At 41.9% G+C, this 27,693-nt stretch overlaps 1 protein-coding gene across 10 annotated transcripts in view; it reads right to left on the bottom strand.

Annotated features, from left to right (window-relative positions):
- The window catches only part of LOC109428850 (serine/threonine-protein phosphatase rdgC), a 264,380-nt gene that overhangs the window by 127,853 nt on the left and 108,834 nt on the right, over nucleotides 1–27,693 (bottom strand). The gene's annotated exons all lie outside the window — the stretch shown is intronic.

Genomic DNA, 27,693 nt, shown 5'->3' with positions numbered 1-27,693 from the left:
AATAAGTGTTTGGTAATTTTAGGTGATATTAGGGGGCATTCTGAGGGAAGTCGGTTCCTCCCAATAAGTGTTTGGTAATTTTAGGTGATATTAGGGGGCATTCTGAGGGAAGTCGGTTCCTCCCAATAAGTGTTTGGTAATTTTAGGTGATATTAGGGGGCATTCTGAGGGAAGTTGGTTCCTCCCAATAAGTGTTTGGTAATTTTAGGTGATATTAGGGGGCATTCTGAGGGAAGTCGGTTCCTCCCAATAAGTGTTTGGTAATTTTAGGTGATATTAGGGGGCATTCTAAGGGAAGTTGGTTCCTCCCAATAAGTGTTTGGTAATTTTAGGTGATATTAGGGGGCATTCTGAGGGAAGTCGGTTCCTCCCAATAAGTGTTCGGTAATTTTAGGTGATATTGGAGGGCATTCTGAGGGAAGTTGGTTCCTCCCAATAAGTGTTTGGTAATTTTAGGTGATATTAGGGGGCATTCTAAGGGAAGTTGGTTCCTCCCAATAAGTGTTCGGTAATTTTAGGTGATAGTGGGAGGCATTCTGAGGGAAGTTGGTTTCTCCCAATAAGTGTTCGGTAATTTTAGGTGATATTATGGGGGCATTCTGAGGGAAGTCGGTTCCTCCTAATAAGTGTTCGGTAATTTTAGGTGATAGTGGGAGGCATTCTGAGGGAAGTTGGTTTCTCCCAATAAGTGTTCGGTAATTTTAGGTGATATTATGGGGGCATTCTGAGGGAAGTCGGTTCCTCCCAATAAGTGTTCGGTAATGTTAGGTGATAGTGGGAGGCATTCTGAGGGAAGTTGGTTCCTCCCAATAAGTGTTCGGTAATTTTAGGTGATATTGGAGGGCATTCTGAGGGAAGTTGGTTCCTCCCAATAAGTGTTCGGTAATTTTAGGTGATAATGGGATGCATTCTGAGGGAAGTTGGTTCCTCCCAATAAGTGTTCGGTAATTTTAGGTGATATTAGGGGGCATTCTGAGGGAAGTCGGTTCCTCCCAATAAGTGTTCGGTAATTTTAGGTGATAGTGGGAGGCATTCTGAGGGAAGTTGGTTCCTCCCAATAAGTGTTCGGTAATTTTAGGTGATAGTGGGAGGCATTCTGAGGGAAGTTGGTTCCTCCCAATAAGTGTTTGGTAATTTTAGGTGATATTAGGGGGCATTCTGAGGGAAGTTGGTTCCTCCCAATAAGTGTTCGGTAATTTTAGGTGATAATGGGATGCATTCTGAGGGAAGTTGGTTCCTCCCAATAAGTGTTCGGTAATTTTAGGTGATAATGGGATGCATTCTGAGGGAAGTTGGTTCCTCCCAATAAGTGTTCGGTAATTTTAGGTGATAATGGGAGGCATTCTGAGGGAAGTCGGTTCCTCCCAATAAGTGTTCGGTAATTTTAGGTGATAGTGGTAGGCATTCTGAGGGAAGTAGGTTCCTCCCAATAAGTGTTCGGTAATTTTAGGTGATATTGGAGGGCATTCTTAGGGAAGTTGGTTCCTCCCAATAAGTGTTCGGTAATTTTAGGTGATAATGGGATGCATTCTGAGGGAAGTTGGTTCCTCCCAATAAGTGTTCGGTAATTTTAGGTGATAATGGGAGGCATTCTGAGGGAAGTCGGTTCCTCCCAATAAGTGTTCGGTAATTTTAGGTGATAGTGGGAGGCATTCTGGGGGAAGTTGGTTCCTCCCAATAAGTGTTTGGTAATTTTAGGTGATAATGGGAGGCATTCTGAGGGAAGTCGGTTCCTCCCAATAAGTGTTCGGTAATTTTAGGTGATAATGGGAGGCATTCTGAGGGAAGTCGGTTCCTCCCAATAAGTGTTTGGTAATTTTAGGTGATAATGGGAGGCATTCTGAGGGAAGTCGGTTCCTCCCAATAAGTGTTCGGTAATTTTAGGTGATATTGGAGGGCATTCTTAGGGAAGTTGGTTCCTCCCAATAAATGTTCGGTATTTTTAGGTGATAATGGGAGGCATTCTGAGGGATGTCGGTTCCTCCCAATAAGTGTTCGGTAATTTTAGGTGATAGTGGTAGGCATTCTGAGGGAAGTAGGTTCCTCCCAATAAGTGTTCGGTAATTTTAGGTGATATTGGAGGGCATTCTTAGGGAAGTTGGTTCCTCCCAATAAGTGTTCGGTAATTTTAGGTGATAATGGGAGGCATTCTGAGGGAAGTCGGTTCCTCCCAATAAGTGTTCGGTAATTTTGGGTGACATTGAGGGGCATTCTGAGGGAAGTTGGGTCGATTCTATACCATTACCCGGAAAACCATTACCCGGAATGCCATTTACCATTTACGGTAATGTACCATTTACCGGAATGTACTATTTACCGGAAACCCGTTTACCGGAATATTTAATTTACCGGAAACATATTATCTCTCAAGTAACACACTTGTCACAGAAGAGTCACGGTGGCGCAGGGTTTGTTGCACAGCTGTCATTGTGACTTATTTTTATCATATGAATACTTACTTGCTAGAAAAAAGTCACAATGAATTCTGTGCAACACAACCCTGCGCCACCGTGACTCTTCTGTGACAAGTGTGTTACTTGAGGGTTGAGGGTAAATATGTTTCCGGTAAATTAAACATTCCGGTAAACGGGTTTCCGGTAAATAGTACATTCCGGTAAATGGTACATTGCGGTAAATGGTAAATGGCATTCCGGGTAATGGTATAGAATCGACCCAACTTCCCTCAGAATGCCCCTCAATGTTACCTAAAATTTTCATTGGGACTCATTGGGAGGACCCAACTTCAATCAGAATGCCTCTCAATAACACTTAAAATTTTCAAACACCCATTGGGAGGACTCAACTTCCCTCAGGGTGTCCTTCAATATCGCCTAAAATTTTCAAACACCCATTGGGAGGACCCAACTTCTGTCAGGATGTCCTTCAATTTCACCAAATATTTTCACACTCATTGGGAGGACCTAACTTCCCTCAGGATGCTCCCAATATCACCAAAAATTACCAACCACTTCCCAGACAACCAGTAATCGTATAAGATGTTGCATAAGATGATAAAGTGGAGGCCATATGCGTGCATGCCTCCAATTAGGCGCATGTAAAATGTACGCATATCGTCAAATCGAAACCAACTTCCTCAGAATGCCTCCCAATATCACCTAAAAAAACCGAACACTTATTGGGAGGACCCAACTTCCTCCAGGATGCTCCCCAATATCACCTTAAATTACCGAACACTTATTGGGAGGACTCAACCTTCCTCAAAATACCCTCCAATATCACCTAAAATTTCCAAACACTAAATTACCTAAAATTACAGAACACTCTTTTGGAGGACCCTACTTCCCTCAGAATGCCCCCCAATATTACCTTAAATTGCCGATTACTTATTGGGAGGAACCAACTTCCCTCATAATGCCCCCCCCCCCCCCCAATAACACCTAAAATTAACGAACACTTATTGGGAGGACCCAACTTCACTCAGGATGCCCTCCAGTATCACATAAAATTGCCTAACACTCATTGGGAAGACCCAACTTCCCTCAGGATGACCCTAAATAGCACCTAAAATTACCAAAAACTCATTGGGAGGACCCAACTTCCCTTAGAATGTCCTCCAATATCACCTTAAATTACCGAACACTTATTGGGAGGAACCGACTTCCCTCAGAATGCCTCCCACTATCACCTAAAATTACCGAACACTTATTGGGAGGAACCAACTTCCCTAAGAATGCCTCCCACTATCACCTAAAATTACCGAAAACTTATTGGGAGGAACCAACTTCCCTAAGAATACCCTCCAATATCACCTAAAATTTCCAAACACTAAATTACCTAAAATTACCGAACACTTTTTTGGAGGACCCTACTTCCCTCAGAATGCCCCCAATATTACCTTAAATTGCCGATTACTTATTGGGAGGAACCGACTTCCCTCAGAATGCTCCCCAATATTAACAGTTACCAAACAGTCTACCGAAGCAGTGAGTGAACTTGAACTTCAACGTGATGCGACGAACAAAAATAGGACAATTTTATGTAGAAATTAAACAGACAATGACAAAAAACAGAACTCTATGATCCCAAGAAGAAGGCAAAATACATTGCGCCGAAACGTCGGAAAATAGATAACCTCTGTTTCCTTTTGATTTGAGGGACTGCAAGCCAAACCATATTTGATAGAAAACTTTACAGTCGATATATCAAGATTACACCCAATATTATCTTAAATTACCGAACACTTATTGGGAGGAACCGACTTCCCTCAGAATGCCTCCCACTATCACTTAAAATTACCTAACACTTATTGGGAGGAACCAACTTCCCTAACAATGCCCTCGAATATCACCTAAAGTTACCGAACACTTATTTGGAGGAACCAACTTCCTTCAGAATGCCTCCCACTATCACTTAAAATTACCTAACACTTATTGGGAGGAACCAACTTCCCTAACAATGCCCTCCAATATCACCTAAAATTACCGAACACTTATTGGGAGGAACCAACTTCCCTCAGAATGCCTACCACTATCACCTAAATTTACCGAACACTTATTGGGAGGAACCTACTTCCCTCAGAATGCCTCCCACTATCACCTAAAATTACCGAAAACTTATTGGGAGGAACCTACTTTCCTCAGAATGCCTCCCACTATCACCTAAAATTACCGAACACTTATTGGGAGGAACCGACTTCCCTCAGAATGCCTCCCACTATCACCTAAAATTACCGAACACTAATTGGAAGGAACCGACTTCCCTCAGAATGCCCCCTAATATCACCTAAAATTACCGAACACTTCCCAGACAACCAATCATCGTATAAGATGTTGCATAAGATGATAAAGTGGAGGCCATATGCGTGCATGTTTCCATTTAGGCGAATGTAAAATGAACGCATATCGCCTCCACTTTAACATCTTATACAACATCTTATACGATGACTGGTTGTCTGGGTTATTGGGAGGAACCGACTTCCCTCAGAATGCCCCCTTATATCACCTAAAATTACCGAACACTTATTGGGAAGAACCGACTTCCCTCAGAATGCCCCCTTATATCACCTGAAATTACCGAACACTTATTGGAAGGAACCGACTTCCCTCAGAATGCCCTCTAATATCACCTAAAATTACCGAACACTTATTGGGAGGAACTAACTTCCCTAAGAATGCCTCCCACTATCACCTAAAATTACCGAACACTTATTGGGAGGAACCAACTTCCCTCAGAATGCCTCCCACTATCACCTAAAATTACCGAACACTTATTGGGAGGAACCAACTTCCCTCAGAATGCCTCCCACTATCACCTAAAATTACCGAACACTTATTGGGAGGAACCGACTTCCCTCAGAATGCCCCCTAATATCACCTAAAATTACCGAACACTTATTGGGAGGAACCGACTTCCCTCAGAATGCATCCCATTATCACCTAAAATTACCGAACACTTATTAGGAGGAACCGACTTCCCTCAGAATGCCCCCTAATATCACCTAAAATTACCGAACACTTATTGGGAGGAACCAACTTCCCTCAGAATGCATCCCATTATCACCTAAAATTACCGAACACTTTTTGGGAGGAACCAACTTCCCTCAGAATGCCCTCCAATATCACCTAAAATTACCGAACACTTATTGGGAGGAACCAACTTCCCTCAGAATGCCTACCACTATCACCTAAAATTACCGAGCACTTATTGGGAGGAACCGACTTCCCTCAGAATGCCTCTCACTATCACCTAAAATTACCGAACACTTATTGGAAGGAACCAACTTCCCTCAGAATGCCTCCCACTATAACCTTAAATTACCGAACACTTATTGGGAGGAACCAATTTCCCTCAGAATGCCCTCTAATATCACCTAAAATTACCGAGCACTTATTGGGAGGAACCAACTTCCCTCAGAATGCCTCCCATTATCACCTAAAATTACCGAACACTTATTAGGAGGAACCGACTTCCCTCAGAATGCCCCCTAATATCACCTAAAATTACCGAACACTTATTAGGAGGAACCGACTTCCCTCAGAATGCCCCCTAATATCACATAAAATTACCGAACACTTATTGGGAGGAACCAAATTCCCTCAGAATGCCTCCCACTATCACCTAAAATTACCGAACACTTATTGGGAGGAACCGACTTCCCTCAGAATGCCCCCTTATATCACCTAAAATTACCGAACACTTATTGGGAGGAACCAACTTCCCTCAGAATGCATCCCATTATCACCTAAAATTACCGAACACTTATTAGGAGGAACCGACTTCCCTCAGAATGCCCCCTAATATCACCTAAAATTACCGAACACTTATTGGGAGGAACCAACTTCCCTCAGAATGCCTCCCACTATCACCTAAAATTACCGAACACTTATTAGGAGGAACCGACTTCCCTCAGAATGCCCCCTAATATCACCTAAAATTACCGAACACTTATTGGGAGGAACCAACTTCCCTCAGAATGCCTCCCACTATCACCTAAAATTACCGAACACTTATTGGGAGGAACCGACTTCCCTCAGAATGCCCCCTAATATCACCTAAAATTACCGAACACTTATTAGGAGGAACCGACTTACCTCAGAATGTCCCCTAATATCACCTAAAATTACCGAACACTTATTGGGAGGAACCAACTTCCCTCAGAATGCATACCATTATCACCTAAAATTACCGAACACTTATTAGGAGGAACCGACTTCCCTCAGAATGCCCCCTAATATCACCTAAAATTACCGATCACTTATTGGGAGGAACCAACTTCCCTCAGAATGCCTCCCACTATCACCTAAAATTACCGAACACTTATTGGGAGGAACCGACTTCCCTCAGAATGCCCCCTAATATCACCTAAAATTACCGAACACTTATTAGGAGGAACCGACTTCCCTCAGAATGCCCCCTTATATCACCTAAAACTACCGAACACTTATTAGGAGGAACCGACTTCCCTCAGAATGCCCCCTAATATCACCTAAAATTACCGAACACTTATTGGGAGGAACCAACTTCCCTCAGAATGCCCTCCAATATCACCTAAAATTACCGAACACTTATTAGGAGGAACCGACTTCCCTCAGAATGCCCCCTTATATCACCTAAAATTACCGAACACTTATTAGGAGGAACCGACTTCCCTCAGAATGCCCCCTAATATCACCTAAAATTACCGAACACTTATTGGGAGGAACCAACTTCCCTCAGAATGCCCTCCAATATCACCTAAAATTACCGAACACTTATTGGGAGGAACCGACTTCCCTCAGAATGCCCCCTAATATCACCTAAAATTACCGAACACTTATTGGGAGGAACCAACTTCCCTCAGAATGCCCTCCAATATCACCTAAAATTACCGAACACTTATTAGGAGGAACCGACTTCCCTCAGAATGCCCCCTAATATCACCTTAAATTACCGAACACTTATTAGGAGGAACCGACTTCCCTCAGAATGCCCCCTAATATCACCTAAAATTACCGAACACTTATTGGGAGGAACCAACTTCCCTCAGAATGCCCTCCAATATCACCTAAAATTACCGAACACTTATTGGGAGGAACCAACTTCCCTCAGAATGCATCCCATTATCACCTAAAATTACCGAACACTTATTGGGAGGAACCAACTTCCCTCAGAATGCCCTCCAATATCACCTAAAATTACCGAACACTTATTGGGAGGAACCAACTTCCCTCAGAATGCCTCCCACTATCACCTAAAATTACCGAACACTTATTGGGAGGAACCGACTTCCCTCAGAATGCCCCCTAATATCACCAAAAATTACCGAACACTTATTGGGAGGAACCAACTTCCCTCAGAATGCCCTCCAATATCACCTAAAATTACCGAACACTTATTGGGAGGAACCGACTTCCCTCAGAATGCCCCCTAATATCACCTAAAATTACCGAACACTTATTAGGAGGAACCGACTTCCCTCAGAATGCCCCCTAATATCACCTAAAATTACCGAACACTTATTGGGAGGAACCGACTTCCCTCAGAATGCCCTCCAATATCACCTAAAATTACCGAACACTTATTAGGAGGAACCGACTTCCCTCAGAATGCCCCCTAATATCACCTAAAATTACCGAACACTTATTAGGAGGAACCGACTTCCCTCAGAATAACCCCTAATATCACCTAAAATTACCGAACACTTATTGGGAGGAACCAACTTCCCTCAGAATGCCCTCCAATATCACCTAAAATTACCGAACACTTATTGGGAGGAACCGACTTCCCTCAGAATGCCCCCTAATATCACCTAAAATTACCGAACACTTATTGGGAGGAACCAACTTCCCTCAGAATGCCCTCCAATATCACCTAAAATTACCGAACACTTATTGGGAGGAACCAACTTCCCTCAGAATGCCCCCTAATATCACCTAAAATTACCAAACACTTATTGGGAGGAACCAACTTCCCTCAGAATGCCCTCCAATATCACCTAAAATTACCGAACACTTATTGGGAGGAACCGACTTCCCTCAGAATGCCCCCTAATATCACCTAAAATTACCGAACACTTATTAGGAGGAACCGACTTCCCTCAGAATGCCCCCTAATATCACCTAAAATTACCGAACACTTATTGGGAGGAACCGACTTCCCTCAGAATGCCCCCTAATATCACCTAAAATTACCGAACACTTATTGGGAGGAACCAACTTCCCTCAGAATGCCTCCCACTATCACCTAAAATTACCGAACGCTTATTAGGAGGAACCGACTTCCCTCAGAATGCCCCCTAATATCACCTAAAATTACCGAACACTTATTGGGAGGAACCAACTTCCCTCAGAATGCCCCCTAATATCACCTAAAATTACCAAACACTTATTGGGAGGAACCAACTTCCCTCAGAATGCCCCCTAATATCACATAAAATTACCGAACACTTATTGGGAGGAACCAACTTCCCTTAGAATGCCCCCTAATATCACCTAAAATTACCAAACACTTATTGGGAGGAACCAACTTCCCTCAGAATGCCCTCCAATATCACCTAAAATTACCGAACACTTATTGGGAGGAACCGACTTCCCTCATAATGCCCCCTAATATCACCTAAAATTACCGAACACTTATTGGGAGGAACCGACTTCCCTCAGAATGCCCCCTAATATCACCTAAAATTACCGAACACTTATTGGGAGGAACCAACTTCCCTCAGAATGCCCCCTAATATCACCTAAAATTACCGAACACTTATTGGGAGGAACCAACTTCCCTCAGAATGCCTCCCACTATCACCTAAAATTACCGAACACTTATTGGGAGGAACCAACTTCCCTCAGAATGCCCTCCAATATCACCTAAAATTACCGAACACTTATTGGGAGGAACCAACTTCCCTCAGAATGCCTCCCACTATCACCTAAAATTACCGAACACTTATTGGGAGGAACCGACTTCCCTCAGAATGCCCCCTAATATCACCTAAAATTACCGAACACTTATTGGGAGGAACCAACTTCCCTCAGAATGCCTCCCACTATCACCTAAAATTACCGAACGCTTATTAGGAGGAACCGACTTCCCTCAGAATGCCCCCTAATATAACCTAAAATTACCGAACACTTATTGGGAGGAACCAACTTCCCTCAGAATGCCCCCTAATATCACCTAAAATTACCAAACACTTATTGGGAGGAACCAACTTCCCTCAGAATGCCCCCTAATATCACATAAAATTACCGAACACTTATTGGGAGGAACCAACTTCCCTTAGAATGCCCCCTAATATCACCTAAAATTACCAAACACTTATTGGGAGGAACCAACTTCCCTCAGAATGCCCTCCAATATCACCTAAAATTACCGAACACTTATTGGGAGGAACCAACTTCCCTCAGAATGCCCCCTAATATCACCTAAAATTACCAAACACTTATTGGGAGGAACCAACTTCCCTCAGAATGCCCTCCAATATCACCTAAAATTACCGAACACTTATTGGGAGGAACCGACTTCCCTCATAATGCCCCCTAATATCACCTAAAATTACCGAACACTTATTAGGAGGAACCGACTTCCCTCAGAATGCCCCCTAATATCACCTAAAATTACCGAACACTTATTGGGAGGAACCAACTTCCCTCAGAATGCCTCCCACTATCACCTAAAATTACCGAACACTTATTGGGAGGAACCAACTTCCCTCAGAATGCCCCCTAATATCACATAAAATTACCGAACACTTATTGGGAGGAACCAACTTCCCTTAGAATGCCCCCTAATATCACCTAAAATTACCAAACACTTATTGGGAGGAACCAACTTCCCTCAGAATGCCCTCCAATATCACCTAAAATTACCAAACACTTATTGGGAGGAACCGACTTCCCTCAGAATGCCCCCTAATATCACCTAAAATTACCAAACACTTATTGGGAGGAACCAACTTCCCTCAGAATGCCCCCTAATATCACCTAAAATTACCAAACACTTATTGGGAGGAACCAACTTCCCTCAGAATGCCCTCCAATATCACCTAAAATTACCGAACACTTATTGGGAGGAACCGACTTCCCTCAGAATGCCCCCTAATATCACCTAAAATTACCAAACACTTATTGGGAGGAACCGACTTCCCTCAGAATGCCCCCTAATATCACCTAAAATTACCAAACACTTATTGGGAGGAACCAACTTCCCTCAGAATGCCCCCTAATATCACCTAAAATTACCAAACACTTATTGGGAGGAACCAACTTCCCTCAGAATGCCCCCTAATATCACCTAAAATTACCAAACACTTATTGGGAGGAACCAACTTCCCTTAGAATGCCCCCTAATATCACCTAAAATTACCAAACACTTATTGGGAGGAACCGACTTCCCTCAGAATGCCCCCTAATATCACCTAAAATTACCAAACACTTATTGGGAGGAACCAACTTCCCTCAGAATGCCCCCTAATATCACCTAAAATTACCAAACACTTATTGGGAGGAACCAACTTCCCTCAGAATGCCCTCCAATATCACCTAAAATTACCAAACACTTATTGGGAGGAACCAACTTCCCTTAGAATGCCCCCTAATATCACCTAAAATTACCAAACACTTATTGGGAGGAACCGACTTCCCTCAGAATGCCCCCTAATATCACCTAAAATTACCAAACACTTATTGGGAGGAACCGACTTCCCTCAGAATGCCCCCTAATATCACCTAAAATTACCAAACACTTATTGGGAGGAACCAACTTCCCTCAGAATGCCCTCCAATATCACCTAAAATTACCAAACACTTATTGGGAGGAACCAACTTCCCTCAGAATGCCCCCTAATATCACCTAAAATTACCAAACACTTATTGGGAGGAACCAACTTCCCTCAGAATGCCCCCTAATATCACCTAAAATTACCAAACACTTATTGGGAGGAACCGACTTCCCTCAGAATGCCCCCTAATATCACCTAAAATTACCAAACACTTATTGGGAGGAACCGACTTCCCTCAGAATGCTCCCCAATATTATCTTAAATTACCGAACATTTATTTAAAACCCCCAACTTCTCGCAATAATCCACCTTAATATCTCCCATTCATACCTTAAATAGTACAGAACAGACTGTATACCCGATGGTATGTAATGCCAGAAAAAAGAATAATCACAGCTTATTTAGCAAATTAGCTGTAATTATACAACACCAATAAATTAACACACATTAATTATGGAATTATTCATTAAATTACTTATTTAAAATCAATAAAATAATATCTGACTTCGTCAGCATAACCCCACCCCATCTGAATAGCACCGCAGTTCGACTGCGAGTGCAAGGAAACCCAACTCGGCAGAGGATTTTAAAAACCACGCAGCTCGCCTTGCTCTCCGCGACCAACATTGGTATCGCTACTAGCATAGCAATGTTTTAAAAATCTTGCGCGCGTCCTTTCGCACGCAACCTCCGCATTGCTTTCCGCCATAGCGGAAATTCGATGCGCCGCTTTGAACTGTGCGCATTCCCCACATCAACAATAACAGAGGCATGGTCATGGCTACAAACTTCTCCGGCTCTCCACCCGAACGACCAACTCGCCCAGATTAGTGCAATGTTTGTTATGCACGACCAAACATAACACCAATCAGGACCAGTTGGTTGGTTGTGTGGCAATGTTTGGCTATTCATGTGCGTTGCAATAGTTTCGCTTGCCTGCTGGTGGGAGAGTAAACAGCAAGCACACGAACGGGAAGTGCTGCCAAAGCACGGTTCAATGAAATCGGGGCGATGTTTTTCGCAATTCGATGAGTTTCTTACCTAACTTTGAATTAATTATTGTGGCCAAACTACAAAAAATTCAATGTTGGTCCCAAAGAGAGTTTGGTAGAAAATAACATAAACAATCTTTTGTAGAATATCACTTTTCTACTTTACTACGTGTTTTTATTAAAAAACAACAAAAATACCTAAAAAAAGAGCATTTTTTTCTGCTTTTGCCGCAAACTTTCCAAAATTTAAGCATGTTAATCACTTTAGATTGAGTTTTTGTCCAAGAAGCATAACAGCACAATGGTTTACGCTTTCAATTCATGCAAAAAGATTGAGATTTTGATCAAAGATAGCTGAGATACAATTTTTTGAAATTTTGAATGTTAATAATCATAGAATTTTGAATAACTCACTTAGCAGTGATTTGCGACCCCATGTTCCTTGGGCACTTTTTCATGTCTCATTAAGACCTATCTGCCCCCAAATTATTTAAAGTCCGGAAACAAACACCCTGTATATTAAAAACGTGAATTTTCTACATAAAGAATCACTCATACAAACGAAAATCTTTGAATTGGAACCAACCGGTTACACATTCGTCGTCCGGAATCATCGTTTCACCTTCTGGTAGAGCTGAGCGTTCACGGGAGAACGAAGGGGAGGACGACATTGCTTCTCATGGTCCGGCTAAATTAATGTGCTCTGTCGGTACTAGTTCAGCGGTCGAGGATTTTGTTGTCCCTGACACTGTTGCTCCGCATACCGCCAAATTCTGGTTGTACTGGTCGAGTATTCTGCCGGATGTTCCGGAAGACAAAGTTCGTGAACTGATAGAGTCCAAATTGCAGACTACGAATCCACAGGTGGTAAAACTTGTACCACGTGGGAAAGACATCAGAACCCGGGTAGAGGTGAAATACTGACGATCAAAACGTGATATTGCTTTGATTGATATAAGAGATAAAAGATCTGAAAATAATATCTAAAAAATGTTCCTGGAACATCTGAACAATATCAAAATTTGATATTTCAAGACCAAACGAATAGCTCGCTGCCATTGGTTAGATCTTACAAAATCTAAATATGATATGATGATGGTGTTCCAGGAGTTTCTTTGTGATATTATTTTTAGATCTTTTATCTCTTATATCAATCAAACCAATATCACTTTTTAATCTCCATATCAAAATATGCTATTATTTAGCTCTTTTCCTCTATCCGGGAACGCTCACCTTCGTATCGTACAAGATTGGAATACCAGTTGAGCTGAAGCCTCTTGCACTAGCACCCGAAACGTGGCCTCGTGGAATACGCTTCCACGAATTTGAAAATGCTGGGAGCAAGAAGCAGTTTTTTTGGAGACCAGAAGTGGCGACACCCAACCCCATCGTCCTAACCGAGACTCCGAGAGCACCCTCCAATCTCCAACGTTAACTCCTGAAGAATCGCTGGATTTTTCTGCCACTCAGAGCCATCCCAATGCACCCAATGCATGTTCCGTGCGCTGCTTATCGCCATCTCATCACACCCTCTCGTCACAGCCCACCGTTTTGCCGCCATCGATAAGAGAATCAATCCCGTTTATTATCTACTATCAAAACGTCGGTGGGATGCGTACCACAACCAACGATTTTTTTTTCACGGACCTCCTCTTGCGACTATGACGTCATCGTGCTGACCGAAACGTGGCTTAACAGCGACGTCCAAAAAGTAGAGTTATCATTGAACTACACCATTTATCGCTGTGACCGAAATAGTACAACGAGCCATGTACGGAACGAAGGTGGAGTACTTATTGCTGTTAAGAAGTCCGTTGCTAGTGCTGCAGTCCAGCTTGACCGATCCGATGTGCTTGAACAAATCGTTATGAAGATATCCTCTGCAACCAAATATATTTTCGTTTGTGGTATCTATTTGAGACCCAATAGTGACCCTGGAAAATTTGTCGCACACTCCGATTGCGTGGAACAAATTCTCAACAAGGCAGCGTCCGTCGATTCTGTGGTGGTTGTTGGGGATTACAATCTGCCACGTCTGATTTGGTCCCATGATGAAAATGTTGATTCTTTCCTTCCGTCAAATGCTTCTAGTGAGCAGGAGCTTGCATTTGCCGAACACATTATAACTACCGGACTACAGCAGATTTGTAATGTGTGTAATGGCAGGCTTAGTTTACACAGTCTGTACAGCGTATACTGAAGACGTAGTCAATAAATAAATAGAATCTGCAAAAGAGCCGATTCTCTTTGAATTATTACGATGTCACAGTGGACATTTTGACAAATTGTGAGGTGTAGATCGGAAAAGGATTGTTTAATCTACCTTCCGACGCGGAAAGTAAATCAAAATTTATAAATGCAAGCACGTTATAATCGAAAGAGAGGAGACCTAGAGAGAGCCTCTCATCTGCACTAAGGACCTATAGAAATGTTTGGCCTGAATAGGATGAAGATCGTGCGACACAAGTTTGAAGATTTTTAAGTCCTGCATTGTGATTTTCGAGAGGTAACTTCGGGTCGGGAAACACTGCAACGCTGATGTTGATGTATCATTGAGAAGTTTCGATTTTGGGTAGATAACACAGCGTAACAAAAGTTAACTTTCGGTCTGTCTCAAGAGCAAACTTATGTGTCTCGGACAGATTTTGGGCCGTTGAATCCGAATCCGGGCTCAGATTTGCTCCACCACGTCACAATTTTGAGCTATACATCAATTTATTGGGCAAAACATGCGATTTTCGGCTTTTTTGACTGCAAGCCATTAAAGCATGGAAATATTTTTTTTTAACAAACAAAAGGTAAATTGGTCAATTAACATCTAAATTAACGGCTCATGCAATATATTCCGTTTAACCAAATCGAATTTGATAGTTTTTAGCGATTTATGTTAGGTGCGATATTTCCCATACAAGTCACCCTCCAAAAGTTGCATGCAAGTTTACATACTAACATAAAATGCTTAAATCTATTAAATTTGATTTGGTAAACGAAATATTTTGCATGAGTCGTTAATTTAGATGTCAATTGACCCCAATTTACCTTTTGATTACTTAAAAAAATCTACAAGCTTTGGCTTGCAGTCAAAAAAGCCCAATATCTCATTTTTTGCCCTATAAATGGAGGTATAGCTCAAAATTTTGACGTGTTGGAGCAAATCTGAGCCCGGATTTGGATTCAGCGGCCCGAAGGCTCAACAAATTCAGCTTCCGTTTATTCTGCAACAAAAATTTTCCAGATCATGTCATTATCTGTTACCAGTTGGGATAATAAGTATTGCTGAATACACCCTAAAATGAACAGACACAATAGTGTGCACACACCTTCAAAGTATGATTACAGCGCGGGGATACGTCGGATCGAATTGAGGTCGTCGGATCGAATTGAATTCCTTGTAAATGGAGGAATAAGTGCCCCGAAGACGTCGAGACGATCCAAGACAAATGTGCACCTTTATCACACTTTTTAGGCGTGCCATAAAAAGTGTGATAGTCCAATTTGGGATGTAGTCTGCAATAATCGCCGCACCGTCTTTGTTGTTTGTTTTGTGTCTCTTTTGTCTGACAATACTACTCTTTTCACTGATCACGACAGAATAGAAAGTTAATGCAACACAAAAGCAACTAGGGAGCTTGTACCAATTATGGCACTACCTAAGGAAAACTTTTTGTACAAAAATAACCAGAAGGCTAACGAATGTCATCAATATGTTAAATAATAGCTTAGTTTCCATACCTTACAGGAAAAATATAGAACCGGAGCCAGAACTACTTTTAGTATTTATTTCAGCGTGTGCCAATAAAAAGAACACTCTACCGTTTATGGTTATATTTTTTTAACTTCGGTTCCTTTTCGCACTATTTGCATGCATTCCTTATGGTACTCCACTCCATAACTGGTACACTATGGCGAAAAAGGGTGCAACCACCTTTTGTGAACGTGATCTGTTGTTCACAAAAAGTTTCTTGTTGATTTACATCGTCAAAGAGTGAAAATCAACTATGGCGAATAATTGGTACTAAATATAACCATATTTGGAACACTTACCCTAGTTCGATTTAGTAGAAATAAATATATTCAACAGCAGGACAAAGTGTAAGTGCAATTATCTATTTTATTTGTACTAATCGTAGTGCCCTAGTGGACAATACAGCTGTATGTATGAAAAGTTAAAAAGTTTTGCCGAAACCCTTATAAGAAAAAAGTGGCTTTTAGCTCAAAGCAAGGAAAAAGATAGGCACTTTATTTGCATGTTTTTTTTTGTAAATCTTTAAAGTTTACAGAAGCGTACACTGTTTTAAGCCTTTGAAGTAACTACTTCGTTATCTAACTCTCTGATAATAATATGCTAAAGCTACTACATTCCTGTATAAAAATTGATTCTTGTGCGTTCAGAAATCATCTATACTCCTCATGATATGTATCCTTGTTCTAATCTTTCCCTTCGCAAACCATCGCAATAACTTTCCCAGCAGCCCGCTCACATTTCACGCAAAATTACGACCAACCTCCGCATCCAATCCAATATGGGCAATTCCTTTTCCTAGGCTTGAACTGGCAGTCACCGCGCCGCGCCGCCGATTACCCAGCCCAGTGGAGCATCTTCCATAACTTACCCCGTTACGTCTCGACAGCACCAGCCAGCAGCGGCTCCTATTTCACAATGAATGAAACCGTTCCGTTCGTAATGTTCGCTTATTTATTTTTATGACCCACCGAACTGCTGCCGGCAACCCGGGTCCTCCCGCCCTGGTCTTGCCCCCCCACCCCCCCCAGCTTTTCCAATGTCGCTGTGTCCAAGATGAAAATCGATTCCCATAAATCACGGAACCAGTGTGGAACGTCAATATGGTGGTGGTATGGAAGGCAGTTGGTCGTCCGGAAGAATGCTCCGAGAAACGATTCATCTCGCTCAAGATGGTCGTTGCGTGAATTTCGTTCTCGATCGGATGTCGGTTTAAGGGCAGAAAGGATGCGCTGCGCGACCAATGGAATGGGATCCCAAAAGATAAACATGGTGCGATGGTAATAATCTTGGCTGATTATTGCGTTTGGTCATGGTTTGATGCGGGGGCAAGAGGATAATGGCCAGAGAGCGGATAATGACTAATTAAGTGAATGCTTGATCTCTGAAAGAGTTTCAATTACTTGAGCTTCTTTAATTACTTTGGCTGAAGTTTTTTTTTATTGAAATGGAATAAATTCCATTTTAATAAAATTGAAAGTTTCAAATTGAAGATTTTTAAAGCACGAGTCTTACATTTATGTAACTAGGCTTACCGAGTGAAAATATTTAGTGGTTTGGGTTGATAATATCACCAGATAGAGAAGTTTGAAACTTTACTTGACAACTAGCACCACAATGCCGGGGCCCGTGGCGTAGTGGCTACACATTCGCTTCGTAAGCAGATGGTCATGGGTTCGAACCCAGCCCCGGCATTTTCGTCAGTTGCTCTTTCCCCCCGAGAGCAGCTGACACTGACCCTCTTCTGAGCCCATGGCTCAAATGAACCCGGATACTTGGACATCGGCGAATGGCAACCCATAATGGACTCCCAATCGGACTGGAAACAGGACAACCAACAGCCACACATCCTCGAGCTCATCATTCTACCATGATAAGGTAGAGAGTGAAAGCAGCGCAACAGAAACCAGTTCGATGTAGTACAATTAGAAATAGAATACATTTAGAAGCTGTACAAAGTGTATGTACAGCTTCCAATTGGAATCGCTCACGCAGTGCCCTAGTGGATAATAGAGCTGTAAATTAGTTAAGTGATTGAAGAATAAAAATAAAACTAGCACCACCTAGCGGCAAAATCACCAACTATTTGTTAAATCACCAAATTGTTTTTGGGCTTTTCCGACCCGTATGAAGTTGATCACCAATATTAACTTCTTTTCCCGATCAGCCTAGATCGTGTCGGTAGCGGTTAGTTTAACTGGCTAAGAATAGCACTACGGCCTGTTCCAGTGGTAGGAGTCCACTAATCAGGTGACCCCTAATTCATGCTTACCGTGTCTGAGCATGAATGGTTAGAGGGTCTTATAAAAACCTAATCGCAAACGAAGCCTGTGGAGTACCAGGTCACCTTCCACAGTATTTGCCCTTACTGTGCTAACCGGAGCAATATCGCGGTGGACCTTGTGTTTCTCCGAGACAAACAGCTGCCCTTCTTCAACTCATACTTGAAGCTGAATAAGGGCGGGATTATGAAGATGTTATAAATTAGTTTAAATTTTCACCTATATGGTTTCGCATTATGCTTTTTACACAGTGTATTCCGTGAATCCTCGCCTTTGGCGCACTCGAATGGATACCGATCTGGCTTTATTGTTGCTGTTCTTTTTTGTGCTGTGATTGTTAAGAGTTTAATCTTGCCTAGTTTGGGTAGTGGCTACGGTTAGGATAGCTCAGATCAATCTTCAGAACAAAAGAACAGCAACGATCAATCTTTGTAGACTTATGCAAAATGGTACAGCCCAAGTGGCGTTAGTCCAAGAACCTTACTTTCGTAAGGGGAATTTCTATCTAGGACACCTTGTGAATCTGGTGTTGGATACTTTCAGTAAAAATGAAATGGCAAACTCACGTGTCATGCGTCAAGCATGTGTGCTTGTCAACAACGCAATCGTTGCTACACTCATCTCTGAACTAACTACCAGAGATGTATGTGCTATCATAATTGATGTATCTGTTGGAAACCTCAACAGGAAATACGTTTATTGTTCGGTTTATTTACCGCATGATGAACCATCCTCTACGGATGCTTTCAAGCAAGTCATTGCATACTGCACTTCAAAAGGCCTTCCGCTAATTGTTGGTAGTGATGCTAATGCTCACCATATAATCTGGGGCAGCTCAGACATCAATTTGAGAGGCTCCAGTTTGGTGGAATACTAGTAGTACATATATTGGATTACTTAACATAGGCAACCGCCCAACCTTCATGGTATCTGGTAGAGAGGAAGTGTTAGACATAACGCTTTGCTCTAGCAGAACTAGTCACGAGCTGACCGATTGGCATGTGTCAGATGAAGAATCTTTATCTGACCATCGCTACATCTTGTTTGAACATGTGAATGTTACTTCGCAAACTTTGCGTTTCAGGAATCCCGGTCAACCAACTGGGATCTCTTTACCGATTTGGTTGCAGCCAAATTTCATGGATACTCACCATCAATTGACACTCCAAGTGATTTAGATGATGCCGTTGATACATCATGAAAGCTTTTGAAGAAGCTTGCCCTCTGCGGTCTGTGAAAACCACAAGAGGAACCCCTTGGATGAATTCTGATCTGGCGAAGCTCAGGAAACAATGTAGAAAGAGTTGGAACAGACGACGTTCGGCTGGATCGGAGGCTTTCAGGTCGGCTGGCAAGGCCTACCAGAAAGCTCTTCGGTCTGCTGAACGATCCGGCTGGAAAAACCTTTGTACAAATATTTCCAGTCTGAGTGAAGCCAGTCGATTGAACAAAATCCTTGCGAAATTTAAGGATTTTCAAGTGAACGAACTTCGTTTGCCATATGGTGATTTCACTTCCTCTGATGAGGAAGTTTTGGAATGTTTATTCAGTACACACTTCCCCGGATGTATGAATATTACATCTTCGGATGAACCTGATGTCTTTTCTTGTAGCTATGATTCTTTAGCTTCGGCTCGGAGTATCATAACTTTAGAATCGATTAAATGGGCACTTAATAGCTTTGCTCCTTTCAAATCTCCTGGGGCAGATGGGATTTATCCTATTTTGCTTCAGAAGGGATTTGATCATTTCAAACAAGTTTTGAAAAAATACTTGTTTGCAGTTTTGCTACAGGGTATACTCCCAAATCCTGGTGGGATATTATTGTAAAGTTTATTCCGAAAGTGGGTCGCGCGTCGTATGAAGAAGCAAAGAATTTCAGACCTATCAGTTTGACCTCTTTTCTTCTGAAATGCTTAGAACGCATTGTCGATCATCACATCCGTGATGTTCATCTGGCCAATGTGCCTCTTCATGTGAACCAACATGCTTACCAATCTGGAAAGTCCACTGTGACTCTTTTACACAAAGTTGTTTACGATATCGAGAAAGCATTCGCTCAAAAGCAATCCTGCTAGGGTTTTTTCTTAGATATCGAGGGTGCCTTTGACAACGTGCCTTTCGATGCCATATTGGAAGCCGCACGGGGTCATGGCATATCACCTATGATTTCCAATTGGATTCACCAAATGCTGAAAAACCGACATCTCTTCTCGACATTGCGTCAAGCGGCGATTAGGAAATTGAGTGTTTGGATGCCCCCAAGGGAGAGTCATATCACCACTTTTGTGGAATCTCGTAGCAGATACGCTATTGAGGCAACTCAATAATAGAGGTTTTCCTACTTATGGTTTTGCCGACGACTACCTAACATTGTTAGTCGGTATGTGCATCAGCACCCTTTTCGACCTGATGCAAAACGCTCTTCAGGTAGTTGAGGGTTGGTGTCGCCAATATGGCCTTTCGGTAAATCCAAGTAAAACATCTATTGTTCTTATCACGGAAAAGCGAAACCGCAATGGTGTTCGACCTTTACGTTTCTTTAATTCTGAAATCAATGTGACTGAATATGTAAAGTACGTTGGAGTCATTCTTGATTCCAAGCTTTCCTGGACACCTTATGTTGAGTTTAGAATCAAGAAAGCTTGTATGGCCTTCGGGCAATGCCGGCGAACCTTTGGTACAACTTGGGATCTTAAACCCAAGTATATCAAATGGATTTACACAACTGTTGTTCGTCCAATATTGGCGTATGGATGTCTTGTGTGGTGGCAAAAGGGCGAAGTGAAAACGGTCCAATCAAAATTAAGCCATCTCCAAAGGATGTACCTAATGGCGATGTCTGAAGCGTTCTCTTCAACTCCTACTGCAGCGCTCGAAGTTCTCTTTGACGTTGCCCCACTACCAGAGATGTCCATATCCTCAGTGTGGGAAAGAGAAATAGAAAATACACCACTCACGCTGTGCATCTGAACAGGAGCTCTTCTCTTATATGTGGATCCACCACTGCGATTCGGATGCGCGCAAGCTTGGTGGGTAGAAATAAATCTCTTAGCTCCCTGAGCACTAGGTCACACAACGGTGCGGCGAGAGCGATTTAAAATTCTCTTCGGTGAAAGTGTAAAAAATCACCCGGGCGCGCGCTCCAGTGAGGTTTTTGCGCCAGAGTGCGCGCTGCCGTGAAACACCGGAGAGTTCTCGCCCCGGCGACACTATGGTGATAATTCGGTGACTGCTGGGTGAAAACACGGGAGAGCGCCGGAGAGCGATGCGCGCGAAAGAGTGAGCCACACTCGATCCAAGGCGGACGAGCAAGAGCACGCACTAGCGCTTGGTCTACCTACCACCCAAAACAAGAGAAACTGGCTTCTTGGTGTGGTGAAAAATGTCCCTATCCCCAGTGTGGTCGATAAACTGACGCCGCAGTGAATCGCTACGGTGAAATGCCATCTCTGCCCACTACACATCCATCTCAAACAAGAAGCACTTTCTTGCACTTACCGTCTATGGGTACTCGGTTTACTAGAGGAAACTCCTGTGAACCGCAGTTCAACACACACCTCGTTGTTTCCACTTTTGGTGAATTGAGACAAAGTTGTCCTTGCTCCAAGTGATCTTACAATTGCTTGTAATTTTCCATATAGGGTATCGCGCCACTTGGGCAGTGGTTCTATATTCGTCTGTTTACCACTATAACTCAGTCAATTTTGAACCAATTGACTTGAAATGTTGTACACGGGTAGATACTATACCTATCTCACCACATTCCAAAAGTTGTGCCAATCGGTTCAAATTTGACTGAGTTATAGTGGAAAACAGACGAATATAGAACCACCGCCCAAGTGGCGCGATTCCCTAGGACATTTTCCACGAAATTCCCTTCCCGGGAAGAGTGGACATCTGGTTATCTGGAGAGAAGTATTTCAGACGGCATCGTATGTTACACTGATGGCTCTCTTCTTGAAGGTCGAGCAGGTGCTGGTGTTTATTCTTGTGAGCTAAGGCTGCATTAGTCTTATTCACTTGGTAGACACTTTCAGGTCGAAATCTTTGCTCTTATGGCGAAACTGGAAGCATTTCCTCACTTTTTGTTTTTGATTTTTTATTAAATAACGAAGCAATATTTTCAAAATCGGTTTTCGTGCACATGTGAAGTATGGATCAAGGTTTCTTGTGAATTTTTTTGAGGTGGAAAATGTTTTTCGTTTTTGCAGAAACCATTTTTGAACAAAATTTCACAAAAATATGGTTTCTGCAAAAATGGAAAACATTTTCCACCTCAAAAAAATTCACAAGAGACCTTGATCCATACTCCACATGTGCACGAAAACCGATTTTGAAAATATTGTGTCGTTATTTAATAAAAAATCAAAAACCAAAAAAATGAGGAAATGCTTCCAGTTTCGCCTTATGTGCGGGGTGCAATCAGCACGTAATGGGCAAGGTAATATACTTCTGTTCAGATAGCCAGGCTGCTATTAAAGCACTTGCTTAGGCAAACTCCAGGTCGAAGATAGTTATCGCTTGTCGAGCTCAAATCGAGGAGTTGAATTCAGCAAACGCTGTTCACCTTGTACGGGTACCTGGCCATTCTGTCATCGCTGGAAATGAATTGGCTGATGAGATAGCTCGCACTGGAGCATCACATGACTTCATTGGCCCTGAGCCAGCTATTCCGGTATCCAAATGTTGGGTAAAGCTTCAGATTGACACCTGGGCTTCCACAAACAATACAATACTGGAATAGTTTGGAGTCATGTCGTCAAACAAAATTGTATTGTACTGAGCCATCTCTAGGGGTGGCGAAGTATCTAACAAATCTGTCAAAGCAGAATTTCAACATGCTGGTCAAAGCATTGACTGGCCACTGCCGACTCAGTATATCACATGGCGAATATTCAGTAAGCTGATTCATTTGCCTGTGATAGCTGTGAATCCGATTATGGAAATTCGTATCATTTAATATGTAAGGTACCCCGGGGCAAGTGGGACCTAAAAAAAATGCTAATTTGGTTTTGTCATGCCAAAAGTTTCAGAACACAAATTCTTTAATAATTCCAATGGACCCAAAAGACGTTGTTGGTATATTTGTACTTATTAACGTGCACTAAAACTGTTTCAAAATTTTTACATTCCATATATTATGCATATAATGAAAAGTGTATCAGATCTTCATTAACTGCGTTTCACGGGGCAAGTGGGACATATTCAGAGTTTTTGTTCAAAGGGCTTAATATAAGTTGCAACAAACAAGGTAACATAAATCATAAATCTCTTATATGAATGACTATGTTCAGAGATTAAAAATAAGAAGAGGTTTATGGTATCATGCATAAATTACGTAACAAATAAAAATCGCTGGGGGAAATTGAATCAACTGTAGCAACTCATGCAAAACAAATTGATTTTTTTTATACAAAAAGCGCCGTAAAGTGAAGAGACAAAAGATTTCGGAACTTGGTCTCTATATTCTATAGTTATTGATTCTCTCCAATAGTAAATCTGGGGTTTCGAGATTATCAGTAATATCTTCTCCCTTACATAATCTTACGATCAATAAATAATGTTTTTTTTTAAATCATGAATTTTGAAAAAGTCATTTCCATATTTAATTTTTTTATGGATGGTTCCTGAATGCTCAGAGGAATGCATTATGCAGCGTTAAGTGAAAAAAATGGAAGATATTAAAAAAAAAACATAAAAAATACATGCTTTTGATTTTTTTTTTGTTTTACCCAAGGGTTTACCATTTTTAACAAGAATTTCATCATCTAAATAGAGGTAATAAAGTATAATTCAACAGTAGATTACTTAACGCGTCAATTTTTATTGACTTTCGTGGTAATTTCATCTTAGGTTGGACAAGGCGAGATGAACCCATAAAATTGTCTTTGTTTATTCTCATAGGTCCCACTTGCCCCAGATAGCGAAATGCACTGGGGCAAGTGAGAGCAGTAAACTAAAGGTAATAAATAAAAATAAAATACAGCTTTTTCGCTTGAAATCATTTGCATGAACTCCAAATACTATCCTGAAACCAAAAAAGTATTTGTAGAATAACAAATCTATTTTTAAACGACAAATGTAGTAGAGCACGTTAATCTTACCCAGTGAATTGAAAATTACATATGAACAACAATAACGTATATGGTCTCTTTATGGTTGAAACAATAAAATTTTTTGTTTTCAAAGTATCCGTAGGTATGATACCTATGTTTTTCCATGAAGAGTGTTAGTCTTAAAAATAAATAATAAAAAAAATATTAGCTATAGGTCTCACTTGCCCCCGATTCTCACTTGCCCCGGGGTACCTTAACTGTCCAGTTTTTGCGCAATTGCGTTTCCGGGTACTCGGAAAACACTTATTAAGTGGAACTGACTTCAGAAACCTGAATCTTCAGGACGTTCTGTTGTTCTTGACCCGCTGTGGTAAACAGCTATAGGCTCTCCTTACGCTTTATGCGTTATTACAGTGTCCTTTTCAGGACGCTATGTGAACCCATTGTGGTACGCTTTTGCGAGTATGACGATCCTATTCCCTTACCTGTCTTTTCCCATGTCATATCGTTTTTCCTTTCCTTCTCCGTCAGGTATATGAAGAATAGGCTCGTGTTCATGGCGATGGCACAAATTTCCCAAATGGAGGAGAACGTGCCTCTGGAGCCGACCTACTGATACCTGATACCAACTAATTGCTGAATCACCAGATTGCTCTTGACTTCCTGAAGAACTTTGCCGAAGACGACATTTTTCTATCTGCTCTGGATTTCGAGACAGCGGAGTTTGAACCTTCAGTTGACAACTAGTGCCACCTAGCGACAAAATCATCAACTAATTGTTGAATCACCAGATTGTTCTTTACCTTCTGAACAACTTTGCCGAAGACGATACTTTTCTATCTGCTCTGGATTCCGAGATAGTGGAATTTGACACTTTACTTAACAACTAGTGCCACCTATCGGCAACATCACCATCTAATTGTTGAATCACCAAATTGTTCTTGACCTACTGAACAACTGTGCCGAAGACAGTATTGTTCCAAATAAAGTAGATTGATATATCGCATGTGATAACTTATGAGTGCTTCTGATGGCGAGTGTACAGAGCAACCACTTCTACGTAGCGCCTCTAGCGGCCAAATTGCCAACTAATTTGATGTTAGTAGGCGTTGTACGGTAGATCTAATCTAGTACTATAACTTTGCCAAGGAAAATATTGCGCTATCTTGGATTACGCCTGTGATACTCGCTCACACTCCCAATTAGGCGAAAGCCCATAAGCTCTGGGAGTCTTACAACACGGACAGCAGTGTAATAGGAATCCGTGTAATAGGCGACCGTGTAGACGGAAGCCGTGTAGTAGGAATCTAGACTGTATCCTAAATTATACTAAAACCTCAATTTATGCATGTTATTTTTATGCACTTTGAATATATAACGAAGCCACACTTAGAATTTTCAAAAGCACAAATCTGAAGAACCGAGGGTTGGTTTGCGCTGAAAAGTTGATCGATTGATCACCACCAGCGGGTCATCAATCGATCAACTTTTCAGCGCAATGCGTCTTTTAATTCCTCAGATTTGTTTTCTTGAAAATTCAAAGTGTGGCTCTGTTATATATTCACCTTAATTTATGCACCATTTTCATGCCCTGCATAAAAAGAGGAAAAGCTACTCAGAATCAATAATGTGCATCAGAATAATGACTGTAACTATTGCAACGGCGAAAAAGGGGTGTTTATAGGGATGAGCAAAAGGAAGTCACAGGGTAGTTTTAGGGGGTCCCAAGGGGTTTCCGTGGGGTACCAGGTGATCTCAGGGGGGTTTTCGGGGGTCTGAGGGGGTTTTCGAAGGCATTGCAGAGAGTTTCAGTGGATTTTCGACGGGTTTTGGAGTTATTACAGGTACGTTCCCGAATTCCGAGATTCTCACGTGCGTTACATGGGGTCCAAGTAGGTCTTATATCGTTTTCGTTTTTGATTCAGTTCCAACCTGGGTTAGAACTGGACCAGATCACAGTTGCAACATCAACCCGAGTCAGGTTCGTTTGCTGAAATTTGCTTGACGTTTGCTTGTTTACAGATTTTCCACCGACCCAGTTCCAACCCACACTGAAAAACAAGAGAACCCAAATTTAAGTATTTTTAAACTCACTTTTGAGTTCTTTTTTGCATCCTCTTTCATTCGCTCTCTTTATTGTTGTCAAAGAGTGAATAGCAAAACAACCCAACTTTGAGAGTTCGATGCGGGAAGCAAAAATTGGGTAAGTGACATAGTACCGAAAGTTGAGTAATTTTAACTGACGGTTGAGTAAAAAGAACTTCAACTCTAGGTACTTTGGCCGTATACGCCTAAATGCAAACTACTTACCTCAACATCGACTCCATTTACTCAAAATTGGCTTCCCGCACGTAACCTCGAAGTTGGGTAGAAGGAACTCAATTTTGGGTTTGAGTTTTCGTTTCTCCGTGCAGGTTCAAAAACGAATTCAACATTAGAGGGATTCGAAGGCGTTTTTGGGGGTTCAGATGCGTTACATTGGGTTCGAGGGGATTTTAGAGGGATTTTGAAGGCATTTCAGGAAGTTTCAGAGAATTTTTGGCGGGATTCAGAGGCCTTACGGAGACGTTGTCGGAGGGTTTCAGGTGCGTTACATGGGGTCGGAGGGGGTTTTAGGGAATTTTAGTGGCAGTTTCAGAGCATTTTCGGCGGGATAAGGAAGCGTTACGGAGGAGTTTTCGGGGGTTTCAGAGTGTCTCAAGTGCGTTACATGGGGTCCAAGGGGATTTCAGGGGGGGGCAGGTTTTGCAGGCATTTCAAGATGTTTCAGAGCATTTTCGGTGGAATTCAGAGGCGTTACGGAAGCGTTACAGAGGAGTTTTTGGGGGTTTCGAAGCGTCTCAGGTGCGTTGCATGGGGTCCGAGGGGGTTTAGGGGGGGATTTTGAAGGCATTTCAGGATGTTTCAGAGCATTTCCGGTGGATCCAGAGGCGTTGCGGAAGCGTTACGGCGAGGTCTTAGGGAGTTTGTGAGTGTCTCAAGTGTGTTACATGGTGCCCGAGAGGGTTTTAGGGATTTGATTTGGAGATGTTCTTGAAACTCCTTGATACGACCCTGACCTGAAATAAGTGTAGAATTAGCTTTAGTTAAAATACACAATAAGGCCGGAACAAATCTCATTTTCTTCTTTTGTCACTTTGCTCGTTGACTTATCAAGGGGGTGGATAATAAATAATAAATGTATTTGTTGAACAAATACCCAAACAATTGGGTAAAATTGTAAAACTCATCGGATTTGTTAAGAAATTTTCTCGACAACTCTAATTTTAGTTCAAAATTTTTAAATTATTGTATAATTTATTTGTGTCCCCCTCAAAATGTTGAATTCCGGCCAAAATTTTCCGAGGGGGGGGGGGGTGTGACATTAGAGAAAATCGAAATTTGTGTCAGCCTAATAAAAATT

The sequence above is a fragment of the Aedes albopictus genome, chromosome 3 (assembly GCF_035046485.1).
Source record: "Aedes albopictus strain Foshan chromosome 3, AalbF5, whole genome shotgun sequence".
Taxonomy (NCBI): Eukaryota; Metazoa; Arthropoda; class Insecta; order Diptera; family Culicidae; genus Aedes; species Aedes albopictus.
The sequence above is the reverse complement of the archived record's forward strand: the minus strand, read 5'-3'. Positions and strand labels throughout refer to the sequence as shown.